Below are 15,103 nucleotides of genomic sequence, written 5' to 3'. Positions count from 1 at the left end.
CTGGATGCTAGACACACACGTGCAGACCAAAATGATGCTCTGTCTGCATTATTATGAGACGCTGATGCTTTGGAAAGGACGGCAGTGCCAAGAGGCAGGCCTCTCTCTGCAAACGGTGCTCTGCACATTCTCAAGACCAGGTTCAGACCTAAAGTAAGCTCCTATTCAAAACATAAGGCCTAAATTTATCTCAATGCATGTATTGTCAAAGGCCCTGCCACACATTGCCACAGACACATTTCTCTGCCTCAAACTCATTCCCATCCACCAAGGATAAGTGCTTAGCATTATCATTGCATTTTAATCAAAAAGAGTCAAAGCCAAGTATAAATTGGTAAACCTTTTGGAGAGCAATTTGGCAATACCTACCCAAATTTATTTGATTTACTTGCCTAAGTGTTCAGAAATACATGCACACACCTACATATCATAGCACTGTTTGTAACAGAAATATTGGAAACAACATAAATCTATCCTTAGAGCACTGATTAAATAAATTATTGTACCTCCATACAATGGAATGTATACCATCATAAAAAGAATGAGGTATGTCTCTAAATATTAACAATGAAGATGTCAAAGACATATTATCAAGGGAGAATAAAACAGGTCCATTCTATATGTAAGAATCCTACTTATATAAGCAGAAAAATAGCTTGTTTATATGCTCATACAGATATAAAAAATATAGAAAATATATTAAAATATTTCATTTATTACACTCTAATATAAGGCTTATGATGTGCCAGGCACGGTTTTAAGCTCTTTATGGATATTAACTCATTTAATTCTCTTGAGACCCTCCAAGGTAGGTGCTCTTACTATCTTCATATTTCAGGTAAGGAATGAGAGTCACAGAAAGCCCAAGGTCACATACTGAAAGCCTGTGACTGTCACAGCCGAGATTCTGATCCAGACACTTTGGCCGAGCATCTCCTTAACCAGTACAACACAATCCTTCTTTCTAGTAAATACTGGTTTAAATTTCTTTTAAATGGGTAGCTACTGCTTTTATTTTTAAAATTTAAGAATTAATAAAAGAAAAAGAGTCTAAACCCATTTGGGGCATATCAGTTGCTGTTATAAGGCATAAAACATGTTGCTGCCTTGGAGTTCAGGTTTTAAGCACAGAATTCAGAAATGTGACGTTATTCGGCTCTTAAGTAATAGAAAAAGCAGAATTTGTTTCAAGTCTTGATGCTTCCTGAAATCCAGCTCAGGAGGGAAATCTGGTTTTGGAGATCCTGTTTTCAGACACGCTTCTAAGAGGTCCTCGTGGAGGAGCCAGGAGTACAAGCTGGAGCAAGGGAGCTGCCGAATAAGACCTCTGTTCAATAAGGGGGCCGGGAAGTAGATTGGGCGTAGACATGGGAAGCTGTGTTGCCTGTGGATACCCAAGAGTCAAGGAGACCTTATAAATCTCATAGCAATTACCCTTCCCTCTAAGGTGGACACTTAAGTTGTTGGAAATGCGTCGCAGCTTACTTCCTATTGGTGGTTTTGGCATATTAGAAGTACTGAGAGATGTATAAGAGGGTGTGGAGAACAAAGAAAATGTAATCAGCTGGAAAACAAAAAGGAGGAAGCCTCAGGATCTGACTAAGGAGGGAAAATAGCAACCCCAAGCCACAAATACAGGAGCACGCGGGAATGCAGGCGCAGGGAAGGGAATCCCAAAGACACTTGTGCCTGCTGGGGAGGGTGTCTGTGAGAGTCAGGAATTTTGGTTGCAAATAACGAGAACCAGCCTGAGGTAGCTTAAGAAAAAGGCAGGGGGTACAGTATTACAAGGCCATGTGGGAGTCCCACAGAAGCCAGCAGCAGTTCACAGCCAGGTAAGAGCAGAACTGGAAACTGGAAATCCGGAGGACCTGGGAGCAGAATTCTCAGACCTGCCAAAATCGCGGTTGGTAGATTACCTTTCACCCCACCCACATGGCAGAAGGAAGCAGTGTCTCTATTTGGTCATCTTCCCCAGGCTTTAGTGGTTGGCTTCCAAAAACCAAGAGACAGTTCCAACATCTATAGCAAGTTGGCGGTATCCTTGGCTCCCTGGATTATTTTGCAATCTGCTGCTCACACCTCTTAGCCTTCTTGACAGGAGGAAAGGGAGAGACGGCATTTCCTTTTCTCTGGGTAATGCCAACATCTTTTCTCTTCTCATTTCTATCTTCCTTCCTTCTTCTTCTATGACATTTCTTTGGCTGGCCAGAAAGTCACTTACAGTCTCCCTTATGGCATCTCTTGCTCTCTCCCCCAGCCATGAACCGCCCCCATGGTACATTTCTGGAATTGTTAATTGATTGCTCAAAGGGGAACCATTCTGTTGTCTGCATCTAAGCTTGACTGCACACACAGCTGTAGCTCCCAGGGTGTACGGTACTGCAGAGAGCTGGGTCCAAAAACCTTAGACTGCAAATCTCATCTCGGGACTCCTAGTTTTCAAATGAGGACCCTTCTTAGTTTGGTTTCCACTAAAAGCAGAGCCTGAAACGCAGACTCAGTGCAGGTAGTTTATTTGGATGGTGATCCCAGGAAGCAGGAATGGGGGAGTATGAAGGAGAAAGAGAAAAGTTCAAGTTAAGGGTATGTTATTGTGATCATCTCTGTAGGCAACAGGGCTGCATTCTGCTGGGGACCTCTGGGAAGTGTCTAGTTTCTTCCCAGAATTAGCAGCCTGAAGTTGGATCCAGTTGGTCCAGAGACTCCAATTCTCTTTTGTTAGAGGTCATCCCCAGGGGTCTGTATGCCTCTCCACTTCCTGTCTGTTGCTCCTATGCATGAGCTAAGAGGGCTCACGAAGGGCTTTTGAAGAAGGTCTTCAAGGCAGAGAGCGAAACATAAATAAATAAATAAATCCAAGCTTGGAGCAAGATGCCGTCAGCAGAGGGGAACTCAGAGCTTGCAGGGAACTGTCCACCACACTGCAGCCAAACTCAGTGGTGGGATGAGGACATGTGGCACAAAACCCCATCCAGGATAGGTTTTTAATTGCTCAAAGTCATATGTGCACATAGTAAAGATGAAAATTAAGTAGGGAAGTATATACAGTAAAAAGCAGCATCTCCTGCTCCCCCTCTCCCCATAACAAGCCCACGGCTCACAGCCAACCACCTGTAACTCTTATTAGTTTTTCTATCACCTCCAATTACCTCCATTTCTTACACTTCCTCAAAAGAAATACACTGTTAAAATCATCCATCCTCTTCATATGAAGCATCCATCCTCTCCATATCAAGGATTTCTCATGAAGCTTTGGTTTTCTTATCTTAATCTCTTTTTTTACAGATAAGAAAATGTGAGAGGGATTTGACCTGGAGAATCAGCTCTTTGTATACGAGTGTTCATAGCTCATCAGGGTTGCTCTCAGCACTGGGCTCTTCAACACAGGCAAGCCTAGGTGGTTCAGTGCCAGGCCACTGCCACCGCAATGGAGTGAATATTGCAACAAAGTGAGTCACAAGAATTTTTTGGTTTCCCAGTGCATAAATTATGTTTACACTATACTATACTATATAGTCTATCAAGTGTGTAATAATAGCATTGTGTCTAAAAAACAATGTGTGTACCTTAATTAAAAATACTTTATTGCTAAAAAATGCTAACGATCATCTGAGCCTTTGTGGAGTCATCATCTCTTTGCTGGTGGAGGGTCTGGTCTATATAGTGAGGGCCTCGGTCTGGATTAGGCTTTGGTTTAAGGGAAGGTTGTGGCCGGTTTGATCTTCTCTCCAGACCACTCAGACTTTCTCCATATCAGCAATAAGGCTGTTTTGCTTTCTTATCATTCATGTGTTCATTGGAGTAGCACTTTTCATTTCCTTTAAGAACTCTTCCTTTGCATTCACAACTTGGCTATTTTGGTACAACAGGCCTAGCTTTTGGCCTATCTCAGCTCTCAACATACCTTCCTCACTAAACTTAATAATTTCTAGCTTTTGATTTAAAGTGAGAGACATCAACTCTTCCTTTCACTTGAACACTTAGAGGCCTTGTAGGGTTATTAATTGGCCTAATTTCAGCCTTGTGTCTCAGGGAATAGGAAAGCGAGAGGAGAGGGAGAGAGATGGGGGAATGGCTGGTCAATGGAGCAGTCAGAACACACGCAACATTTATCAATTAAGTTTGCCATCTTATATGGGCGAGGTTGATCGCACCCCAAAACAATTCCTATAGTAACATCAAAGATCACTGATCACAGATCACCATAACAGGTATAATAATGATGAAAACTTTGAAATATTGCAGGAATTACCAAAATATGACAGAGACACAAAGTGAGCACGTGCTGTTGGAAAAATGGCGCTGATAGACTTGTTTGACGCGGGGTTGCCACAAACCTTCCATTTGTAAAACACGCAATATCTGAGAAGTGCAATAAAACGAGGTAAACCTGTATAAATAATCGAGACCTCAGGCTATGGGAAATGCTTGGATTCATACAAGTTATTTCCATGCCTGTGATGACTATAGGAAACAGAGATAGCTGTGGTAATGCAAAGGCAAAATCCTAAAGCAGGAGATAAGTGGAATTGTAAATCTGGAAAGTGGTGCCATGGACAGAGAAAATTGCTCTGGGTAAACGCTGAATCTAATAAAAATTGAATTTCTGAAAATGCTGCATCCACCACAAGGAGATACCTTAGAACACGGTGGGCTTCCTGTGAAGACTCAGAATTTCCCTTTGCCAAGGTAGCATAGATAAGTGTCATTTAATTGTGTGATGGACGTATGTGTCTAAGGTAGCTATGTATCCTGGATTTGCTGGAACAAAAACATTTATAGAAATTACACCCAAATGGCTCCTTAAGACCCTTGTTAGAACACATATGTGGTAGCACAAGACATTCACTGATAAAAAGAACTGTGAACCTAGCCCTAGAGTAAGAGTTAAGCCCTGCAGCCATGTGTCTCAGCATTGGCACACTTCACTATGTGACCCTGAGTAATTTACTCAACCTCTCTGTGCCTTGGTTTACTCATAAGTAAATGAGGGGTAATAACAGAATCTACTTCAAAAGATTATTGCAAGGATTAAATGAGATAGCATAGTGCTTCTCCATCCATCTGTGGTGAAAGAACACATTTTTAAAATTTTCAATCTGTTCTGAACTGATACTCTTTAAAAATGCAATAAAATTATCAATTATATAGCAGGAGTAAGTACAAGTTTCTAAACACATACTCTCAGTTTCTGTACTTGCCTTAAATTGGTAACAAACTGTTATCAATCAGAACCGGTCTGTGGACCACACTTTGAGTAACACTGCAATCACATATTTAAAGGGCTTTCATGGTTTCTGGCATACAGTAAGAGCTCAATAAATGTTGGTTTTTATAATTATTTTTTCCTGATATGTGTCCATTTTATGGTAAAAGCTTTTATTGATGGGAGCCGTGTTGGCAGGAACTGTCTCAGGCTGAGCTGGAGAGAGCTGAGCTGTCAGGATAGCAAATTAAAAACGATAAACCAAAGTAAAGGTGAGAATAAAACCTTTAATCACTCACTGTGGTAATAAAAGCAAGAGGCTAAAACCAGAGAAAGCAGCTGTCTCTCCCTTGTTCCATTTCCCTGTGGAACAGCGTAGCATGGAGGATCAGGTGGACCTACTCAGATGTCAGGGGTGTCTCACTGCCTAGGGAGCCCAGAACAAGAGGCTTCTGCAGATTTAGGGACCTGGGGACTGGAGGAAAGGAGAGGGTAGAAGAGGAAAAGTACTGCATACCGAGTCAGAGTGGGGAAAATCATCTTCAAGGTTTCCGGATAAGGAGACCTCCCCGTGGAGGCCTTTGGCTAGGGATGCACCATGCATGGAGTGCAACTCCCCTTGGAGACCGCGCTGCACAGGCCGTGCACTGGGTCTGTGTGAGAGGGCAGCTTCCCCCCACAACACTGCCATGGAAAGCCTTTGTCATTGCCTGTGGTCAGGCCTGAAAATTCACACATAGATTTTTTTTTTTTTTTTTTGGCCAGGAGCTTGTGAACAAAGCAACTTCCTAAGAAAGGGAAAAATTGGAATGACAAACACTTGCTCTTCAGTGTGGTCTTTTTAGAGAAATATTCTAACTCAGTGAATAACCCTGTTTGAGAAAAAGTCTTTTGTAACTCAGATGTTTGTAAACAAACAAATAGCACCATTTAGAAAGTCCAGCTTAAAAATAAATGCAAAGTTCATGAATAATTTGAACAAAATGAAGGATCCTTTTTAAAAAGTAAGATAGGAGAGCTGACATAGCAAAATTCTTTTTCTTCCTTAGAAGTAGGAATATTTCTTACAAATCATTCCATCATTGGAATTGGAAAGTTATCATTGGTTATGATAGCTTTCCACATATTTCAAATTACTTGAGTAGGAAAATATCCACACAGTCACAGAATTCTCATTAGCTCTGCCCAGTAAATTTATTAGTGCTGATTGTATCAATGCTCACTTCTTTTAGTCTCCTTTTATGATTGAGATATTCTTTTTAAGAAGGACCTTGCCAAGTTAGACAGGACCCAAAGGTATGAAATGAGGATAGTAAGAGATAAAAGTTGGGAATCTTCAGCTAGGAAAAGAAACTCTCAAGATGGAGGAGATGACAACTATCTTCAATATTTCCTAGATTAGACATAATCAGAGATAAATTAACGGGGACCAATGAATAAAAGTAACAAGGAAGCATATTTGAGCTACACATGTGTGCATACACACAAATATTTTAACACAAAGAAATTCGAGAATTTTTAACAATAGGCCATGTCTTAGTTCAAGCTTCTATAACAAAAATACCATTATATACTGGGATTAAAAATAAATAAGCATTTATTTCTCACAGATCTGGAGGCTGGGAAGTCCAAAGTGAAGATGCCAGCAGACCTTAGGCTTGGTTTGTTCAGGACTCTAGTTCAATATCTCTGAGCTGCTCTTGACTTTATTTCTGTGTGATGATGCCTTCCCATTGTGACACATGGTGGCAATGAGTTCAGGCTTTATATCCATATTCTTTGTCATCCAAAAAGAAAGAGATTTCCTGTGTCCCACAAATCTCAGCAAATTTTCCAAGTATTACATTGATTAGGCATCCTCGGAAGCAATCCCTTGGACTAAGGGAATGTTATGCACTGAATGGCTTAGAACTGGGTTACCTGAAGCAATAAATGCAGAGGCAGGGGAGGCAGGGCAAGATTTGGTTTTGTAGCATTTGCCAATTTCCATGGTGTAAATACCTCTACTATACCCAATAAAGTGTGTGAGAGAGAGGAAAAATGGAAACACTATGAAGAATGCCAGAAATATTGTCGAAAGGCAGGGAAGGAAGAAATAATAGAACACATTTTAAGGCATTAAGGGAAAAATAATGCCTTTTCCTGATTTAAGCCTACTTAAATGGTTACATATATAAAGACTAGAATAATAAATACCAACACATGAACAATTGTTATTTCTTGGTGGTAGAATTATGAGGAACCTCTTCCTTATATTTTTTAAAATATACATATATCTGAATAAACAACATATTACTTTTACAATAAGAAAAAAATGATATTTTTGCAATACTATTTGCCAAAACAAAACCAAAGCACATCTGGAACAGTGCCAGAATTCAGCACTCCTAATGTAGCATTCTGTATTTAATTACATATAATCAATCAATAAGCATTCCTCTCATGCAGAGGAATAGAATGAAATTGTTAGTAAGGGAAGTAGCTGCTTTTTCATATTATAAACTTGCTCTTTCTGCAACAGTCACTCAAATACTTATTGATCGCCATAATAGTTTTCATGAATTGTTCTAAAAACAATTTTGTTAACAATCATCTCTTTAACAATATTCCAAAATTTTAATTGGAATAAAATCAAAATGAGTGCATGTTCTACAGATTAATCATCTTATTAAACTATTACTGTGATGCTTACTTACAGCTGCAAGTCATGAAAGAATGGAAAAAAATGATGAAGTTGATGGACCATCAAAACTATCTACTAATTATATGAGGAACTTAAATTATCAAAAACTAAGTGGTTCTCCTTGCTTTAAAAAAATTATAATGTCTGAGTGGCAGATGAAATGAAATAAGATGGAAATTCATCTTTCTTCCTCTGCTGTCATTCATAAAGCTTTTTGTTAATTTCAAAATGGAAAGTATGAAAGATTAATGAGATTTTTGCCTGAAGCATATCCCTCTGAGCCCATATCTATTTAAATTAGAAATTCACCAAAATAGGGTGTACGTTTTCAGTAATTCTTGAAAAATAATTAATTGCCTCCAAATAGCAATCTCGAAAGATAAAGAAATGATACATATATATTCAAGAAAACAACAGTCTGAATCTATATATTTTTTCTCTTGAGTTTTTTTTCAAATTGAAGGTTTCAGATGAAATGTTTTATGTCTATTCAAGTGTATGTGCTTATTTCTATACATAGCATAAGATCAAATAATTTTGTCATGGCAGAAAAGCAGCAATTCTAAGACCACTGTAGTGAAATTCATGTGCCACAGCACATATGTTTGAAGAATTTACAGTGCAGTGATCTTAAGAGTAGAAGATGATTTTCTCCCCAGGGGTCTGCCTTCCATACTGGATTAAAAACCCCTAGAGGCAAGGAATTTTCTTTGTGTCATCAGCATCTTTGCATATTGGTGGACATATAATAGGTTTCCATGAATATTCATTAAATAAATGCAGCAGTAATTGAATGAAGCTCTGCCTTGCCCCATATCTCAAATTCACTAATCCAGGAACAACTTTAAATTTACACACACAGAGATATAAAACTGGATGGAGCACATAGTCACATGGTGGCTTCTCAAGTCATACATAGTCCATCCATTCCCAAAACCTCAAAGACTCCCTGAGCCTTTTGACCACTTTCTAGGTCAAAGAAATTATGGAATCTCTATCTTATTCACTGAAAGCTATTGCCTGATTCAGTCTTCAAGGGGTCCTCCCAGCAAGCTATTAAGACAAGCACCAGGTGCCTTACTAGAACACTGAATCCTGAGTTATGGGTGCCCCTCTGTCAAAGAATTCTCACCTATCCAGCCTAGATTCCTCCCCTCTCAGAAGTAACATTCTCAAAATCCCCCCTCCACCATGTGCTCTGCCAGTTCCTCTAGGTACTGATTAGCCAGATTCTGCAACTCCATCACAAGGACTGTTTCATCCTAAAGCAAGGCTCTACTTCCCGTCTAGGCTAAGCTAAGACTGGAATCTGGTCATCGGCCTAAGGCAATGAGGGGTGGTGAGGCTGAGCTAGGGGAGAACCAGCAAGTGCGCCTCACCCTTACCTGAGGCTTTGCAAGGTACCCAGGCACTGGGGGCAGAGATGGATGTTTTCCTTTGGAAAGGGCAAAGGAGCTACTTCTGCCAATGAGGAGGATCCAGAGGAACTGGCGGGTTTGAGGTTACCACCGTGTCTCAAAGTCCTGATCTTTTCCTCTCAGGGCCCTAAGTTTGACAGAGGAGCCTTGTCAAGGTGATGCACATAGTATATCTTGTGGTTTTGCCACCCTTACAATAAATCCAGAGCTGGATTTTCAGTACAGTCTCCATGGTAGCTGTGAAATAAGAGTACTTTAAAGCAGACTTAGGAACACTCTAGCTTACAGAGCATGGCTTAAATGTGTCTATGATTCTTTTTATAAAGCTACCAATTCCATTAAAAGAAGATGCCACAATCTTATGAATTTCCTTCTTCCCATAGCAACCGAGTACATCAGTAACACATCTACCCATGCCTTGTCTTCGAACTACACTTCTCAATAAACCACCAAGTGAAAACTTTAGCAATTGCCATGACTGTTAGAAGAACATCCCCTTGCAAAGATCTCTACATTCCAGAACCTGCGACTATGTTACCGTACACGTTGACAAAAGGGCCTCTGCAGATGTGATCCAGGTTATTTTTTGAGATGGGCAGATCATCCTGGGTTATCAGCTGGGCTCAATCCAATTGCACTCGTCCTTAAAAACAGATGCTCTGGGTAAGAAGAGAGAGACTCATGACCACAGAAAGGTCAGGAAGTTGCTACTACACTACTGGCCTCTGAAGGCAGAGGAAGGGGCCACAGGCCGTGGAATGCAGGTGGCTCCAGAAGCTGGAAAAGGCAGGAAAACCGTTTCTCCTCTGGAGCCTCCAGAAAAGAATAGAGCCTTACTGACACCTTGATTTTAACCAAGTGAGACCTCTGTCATTAAGATGATAAATTAATACATGTGTGTTGTTTTAAGCCACTAAGCTTATGGCAATTTTTCACACAGCAGTACAAAACTAATTCAGGATGCCAGGGCATGCCAAGGTTGTTGACATTCCCCTTACCACCAGCAATGAAGTCCCTGTTGCTCTCAGACAGACAGCAGTTCAACTCCAGCACCCAGTCCTGAGGGTCTGTGTTCTAGGTCCGCTCCTGCTACCACTTGTCTTATCCTGGTTCCCTCAAAACAAAGCCTGTGGCAAACTTACATATGTTATGGGAAAGTACAACCCCAGGACAGCAAGAGAAGGGGGCAAGGAGATGGAGTCAGCAAGTATAAGGAATGTATCACTTATCTAGCCACAGCTTCATAAGAAAACACAGCCAGTTGCTTGTCATGTGGCACGTCTCCCAGACAGATCATGCGAAACCACCTCGTCTCCTAAGAGTCCATCAGGGGAAGAAAGGGAGATAAATGTATGCTCTGGAGCACATCTCCTGTCTTTAAATTTCTGACTACTGAATTAGAAATTTCCCTCCACAGTTCCAAGGTGATCACCCACTAGGGCAGCCACAAGGGACCCCAGGCCCATGGCCTGAGTGCAGTGCTTCGTTTGAACCAGAAGGGGAGCAAAGGGCCAGGACTCCCTCAGTCCAGTAGGGTCATGGCCAAGTGCAGGGTTGTTGCAGCTCCTGCCAAGACAAGCACCGCAGAGGCCATGGAAAGCCCAACCCTCCCCAAGCAGGTGGGGAGAACTGAGACCCAGAGGCGGAAGGAGATGGGGGACTTTCCACTGAGCAGGCTGCTAAGGACCTGGGGGTCGGGGGAGCCATGTGAATCTAGGGAGACCATAAACTAGGTCTGATACAACTTAGACATTTTCATAATGTGAGACCTCAAAAACTGGAAACCAAAGACAAATAGTCAAGGCAAAATTTCTATTTTTTTTTTATTTCAGGATATTATGGGGATACAAACATTTTGGTTACATGTTATAATTGCCACACCTAAACCATGATTTGAGGCATGCCCTTTCCCCCTACAACGCTCACCGCATCCATTAGTTGTGAGTTTACCCACCCCAACCCCCCCAAAGAATATTACTACTGTGTGAGCACCCTAGCGTTGATCAGTCAGTGCCAATTTGATGGCAAGTACATGTGGTGCTTATTCTTCCATTCTTGTGATGCCTCACTTCGGAGGATGGGCTCAAGCTCTATCCAGGAAAATATAAGAGGTTGAGTCTATTTTTTAAAAGTTTTATAATTATAAAATTTCATCAGCACGCACACACAGAGCACCTAATTCATAATTACTGTATGTTGGTGTACAAACTTTAAGGTTGACCAGCCACGCCCACAGGATTTTTTGGACTGCCTTGGAAAAGTTCCACTTTTCTGAGTCTACTGTTTCTATGTTAGATTAGCACTTCTTTTGTTGGGCAATGGGGAAATTAGACAAGACCCTACTATCTTAGCTAGATCTTATTAGAAGGGCTAGACCTGCTATCCATTGGCTGTCTTTGATTCCAGGATGTCTGAGCAGCCAATTATGTCACCATCTTAGGTCCAGCTCTGGGGTAACTTCCTCCAAGATGCAATGTTCTTCAACAAACATGTCTTTTGATACTCTTTTTCAGTGCTTTCTACCTGCATGGTTTCTTATACATACACCCCTTTCCAGATTGGCTTTTTAACTCAAAACTATTTTCATATCACAATTATAGCTATGACAATTAACCTAGTATTTATGGCTATTAAAATCAAAATTAATTACAATTAGGTTCATGGCACACCATCATAAGATTTTTTCTTCAGTGGGTTTGAATTTCAGAAAAAGAAATTCAAAGGGTAGACCAAAGGAATTACTTAACTTACAGACTCTGAGGCTCACAAACACTGGTACAAGGCTGAGAAAAGTTACACATCATCCTTCCTGCAAATATCCAAACTGCTTAAAGGAATAGACTGCTCCCTATTTGTACAGTAGGAGAGTTACTGCAAGGTCTCCAAATTAAAAAAATAAATAAATCACGGGATTAGCTGACCGTATGTCCTTATTAATTTAGTATGCTGGGGACTTAACTAGCAGTCTCTTTTTGCTTTAAGCTTGAACCTAAAGCTGCACAACAGCAGTTTTCCTCATGAACAGCTCCTCCTCACCTGCTGGGCAGCGTCCAGGTAACGGATCCCAGAGGCCACAGAAAGTTGGCCCTTTGCAATCAGCTTCATGGCCATGGGAAAATTCATTAAAATAATGGGTGACAACAAAAGTGTTTGTTTATAAGAGCTACGATTGTAGATGTTGTCGAATGTACTCAAGTATTCAAAGTAGCTTCGATACTTGGCACTTTAAATAAAATATAGTCAGCAGATTGAAATGGTAATAGCCTGTCAGGATTCTTGAAATAAATGGGGCCTGGTAGATAAATTACTTTATATGGAAATTACTTCAGAGTCTGCTCTGATACATACTGTTTTTGAACATGCTATACAAGATTCAATAAAACTAACTCTAATATGGTCTGATATCCTGTTTTCTTAGTGGTTCTTAAGGTTTAGTAGAATTATTTGGGCTTCTTGTTATATATGCCCATCTTAGTACCTAGCTCCAAAAATTATGAATCAGTAGGTCTGAGGTGGGGCCTAGAAATCTATATTTTAAGAAGCACTCCCTCCTTCAGGTGCCTCTGATACAGGTAGTTCACAGAGCACTTTTAAAGTAACCAATGCAGGAGTCTGCGGCTCGACCTGCCACCGTGAAACCTCAGTGGGCCCACCAGCAGGAATACCATGGAGAAGCTGGTAGGTCATAAGCATTGTGTACACGAGAGCTCTCCCCATACCCTTCAGGCCCTCTCAGGCCTCACCTGTCAGCAGTACCTTTGACCTAGTTCTCCGTGAACTATGACCTAACTTAATAAAGTCACAATCCATCTGGACATCATCTCATCTCTGTGCCTCCCATTCTCACCTCCTGCCCATGGCTTCACTGTTGTCACAGAGGCATGAGACATCATGAGACCCTCTGGTGTCCACACACATGCAACCCAGAAGTACTTGGGAAATTAATGTCCCATGAAGAAAAACTTTGATCCAGGGGAATGGAGATAGCAGATGTATTCTTGACCATCTTCCCCCAATGGACAATCAGAAGAAGTAGTCATTTATTTGGCCTCTTGGAAGATGGCTCCAATGAGATCAAGTGATGGTCACTCAAATGGCTCTCTCTCTGTCTCTCTCTCTCTCTCTCATTCTGTCTCACTCCTCTTGTCCCTCACGTGCTCTGGGGTATTGCATTCTTTGATAACATAAGAGCACATAAGCCTTAGGCTCAGCTTTCTGGAAAAACCAAGCTGAGATAACTTATATAATTTAGTTTTTTAATTGTAGTGTAGCAAAGATTGTGAATCCATGAGTTCCTCTGACCTGACCCATTCTTGCTTCATTGTACATGGCTGAGACCTCTGAACTTTGGACAGAACATCTCCATAAGGGACAAAGGAGATACCAAGAAGCCATGTCCACCTACACCAGCTTGCAGCCTTAATCTTGTGTGTGTCATTTGCAGTTCTTGCTAGTTAAGAACCTTAGCCAAGTCTAATCTAAGCTGTCATTCTTACCAATCCCCAAATCTAGACTGACCAAGCTTTATAGTCTAGCATGGCTCAATAGGGTTACACCAAATTCAACTAGATTCAAAGATTTATCTGTTCAGCTGGAATGTGATTTGGGTTAGATTCAGAACTATTATCCCAAGAAAGCTTAGTTCCAATTTCTCAGCTGTATCCTTTTTATGACCTAGACTAGAACATCACTCCCACCACATTCTAACATTCATAGTTAGAAATGAGTCACCAAGTACAGCTTGTGTTCACATTCACATAGAGAGAAATTAGACTTCATCTCTTGCATGGAGGAATATCAAAGAACAGAAAGCCACCATCTGGCTTCATTCTGGAAACCAACAAATTCAACCTGAAACCAACATATTCATATATGAGAATCCCTAGTTAAACTGCTATTTCTTGTGGATAGAATTGTGACCATCACTTTCTAGTGCAAAGTTGTACATGCAGTAGACCCCAAATGGTTGCTAAATAAATACACTAAAAAGAAAAGGACATTTTTTTCATCATCCTCTGCACTTCAGTGATTTCAAATATCACTAGAACCAGACATTAACTCACACTAAAAGGCTTGACTGACATGCCAGGTGGAAAATTGAGACATTTCACTGAATAACTCAGGCAAAAAGCCCTTTCACTTCAATTGCAAAGATGATGCAAGAATTTTTGCCTATAGTGAGATTTTTCCCCCCACCAGGGGCAACAGACTTTCTCCTAGATTTTTCCTCCCTCAGTTAACTTTGAGTTTCTCCTGCATGGCTCTGAGCAACAAACAGAAGCAATTTGTCACCATTCTTTTTATTGAAGGTGTAAGACACTGCTCCAGTCTTAACTAGTCCCAGATGAGCAGTAACTTAACAAGCAGTAATGCCTTCATTAGCTTCTTACAGTCTGTTGCTTCTGTAACTTCCATGGGGTGAAAACTATATTGTCTCAAGCAAAGAATCCACAACCCATTTAGAATCCACAACAAACTGTGCACCAAGCATAAGAAGCTAAGTGTATATGCTTTAAATGTATAGTACCTGAGATCAAAAACAAAGTTTCTTAAAATTCTTCCATAGTTCTTCAAGTGTTTTATGATTTCATTGTTCAAGTTTATGTATTTTTAAAGTGGGACACAAAATGTAGAAGCAGAAAAGAATTGTTAATACGTTTAACTAAATGAAAGTATAATGTTTCTGCAAAGCAAAATCCTTCATAATCCAGGTAGTACAGCTTGAAGTCTGGTAGACTGATACCTCCCAGTTTGTTCTTTTTACTTAAGATTGCTTTGGCTATACAAGGTCTT

At 40.6% G+C, this 15,103-nt stretch overlaps 1 pseudogene; it reads right to left on the bottom strand.

The window, feature by feature from the left end:
* The window catches only part of LOC105813746, a 193,966-nt pseudogene extending 181,551 nt beyond the window's left edge, over positions 1 to 12,415 (bottom strand).
* Positions 12,416 to 15,103: the final 2,688 nt, after the last annotated feature.

The sequence above is a fragment of the Propithecus coquereli genome, unplaced genomic scaffold (assembly GCF_000956105.1).
Source record: "Propithecus coquereli isolate 6110/MARCELLA unplaced genomic scaffold, Pcoq_1.0 Scaffold11, whole genome shotgun sequence".
Taxonomy (NCBI): Eukaryota; Metazoa; Chordata; class Mammalia; order Primates; family Indriidae; genus Propithecus; species Propithecus coquereli.
This window is presented reverse-complemented; position numbering and strand designations above follow the sequence as displayed.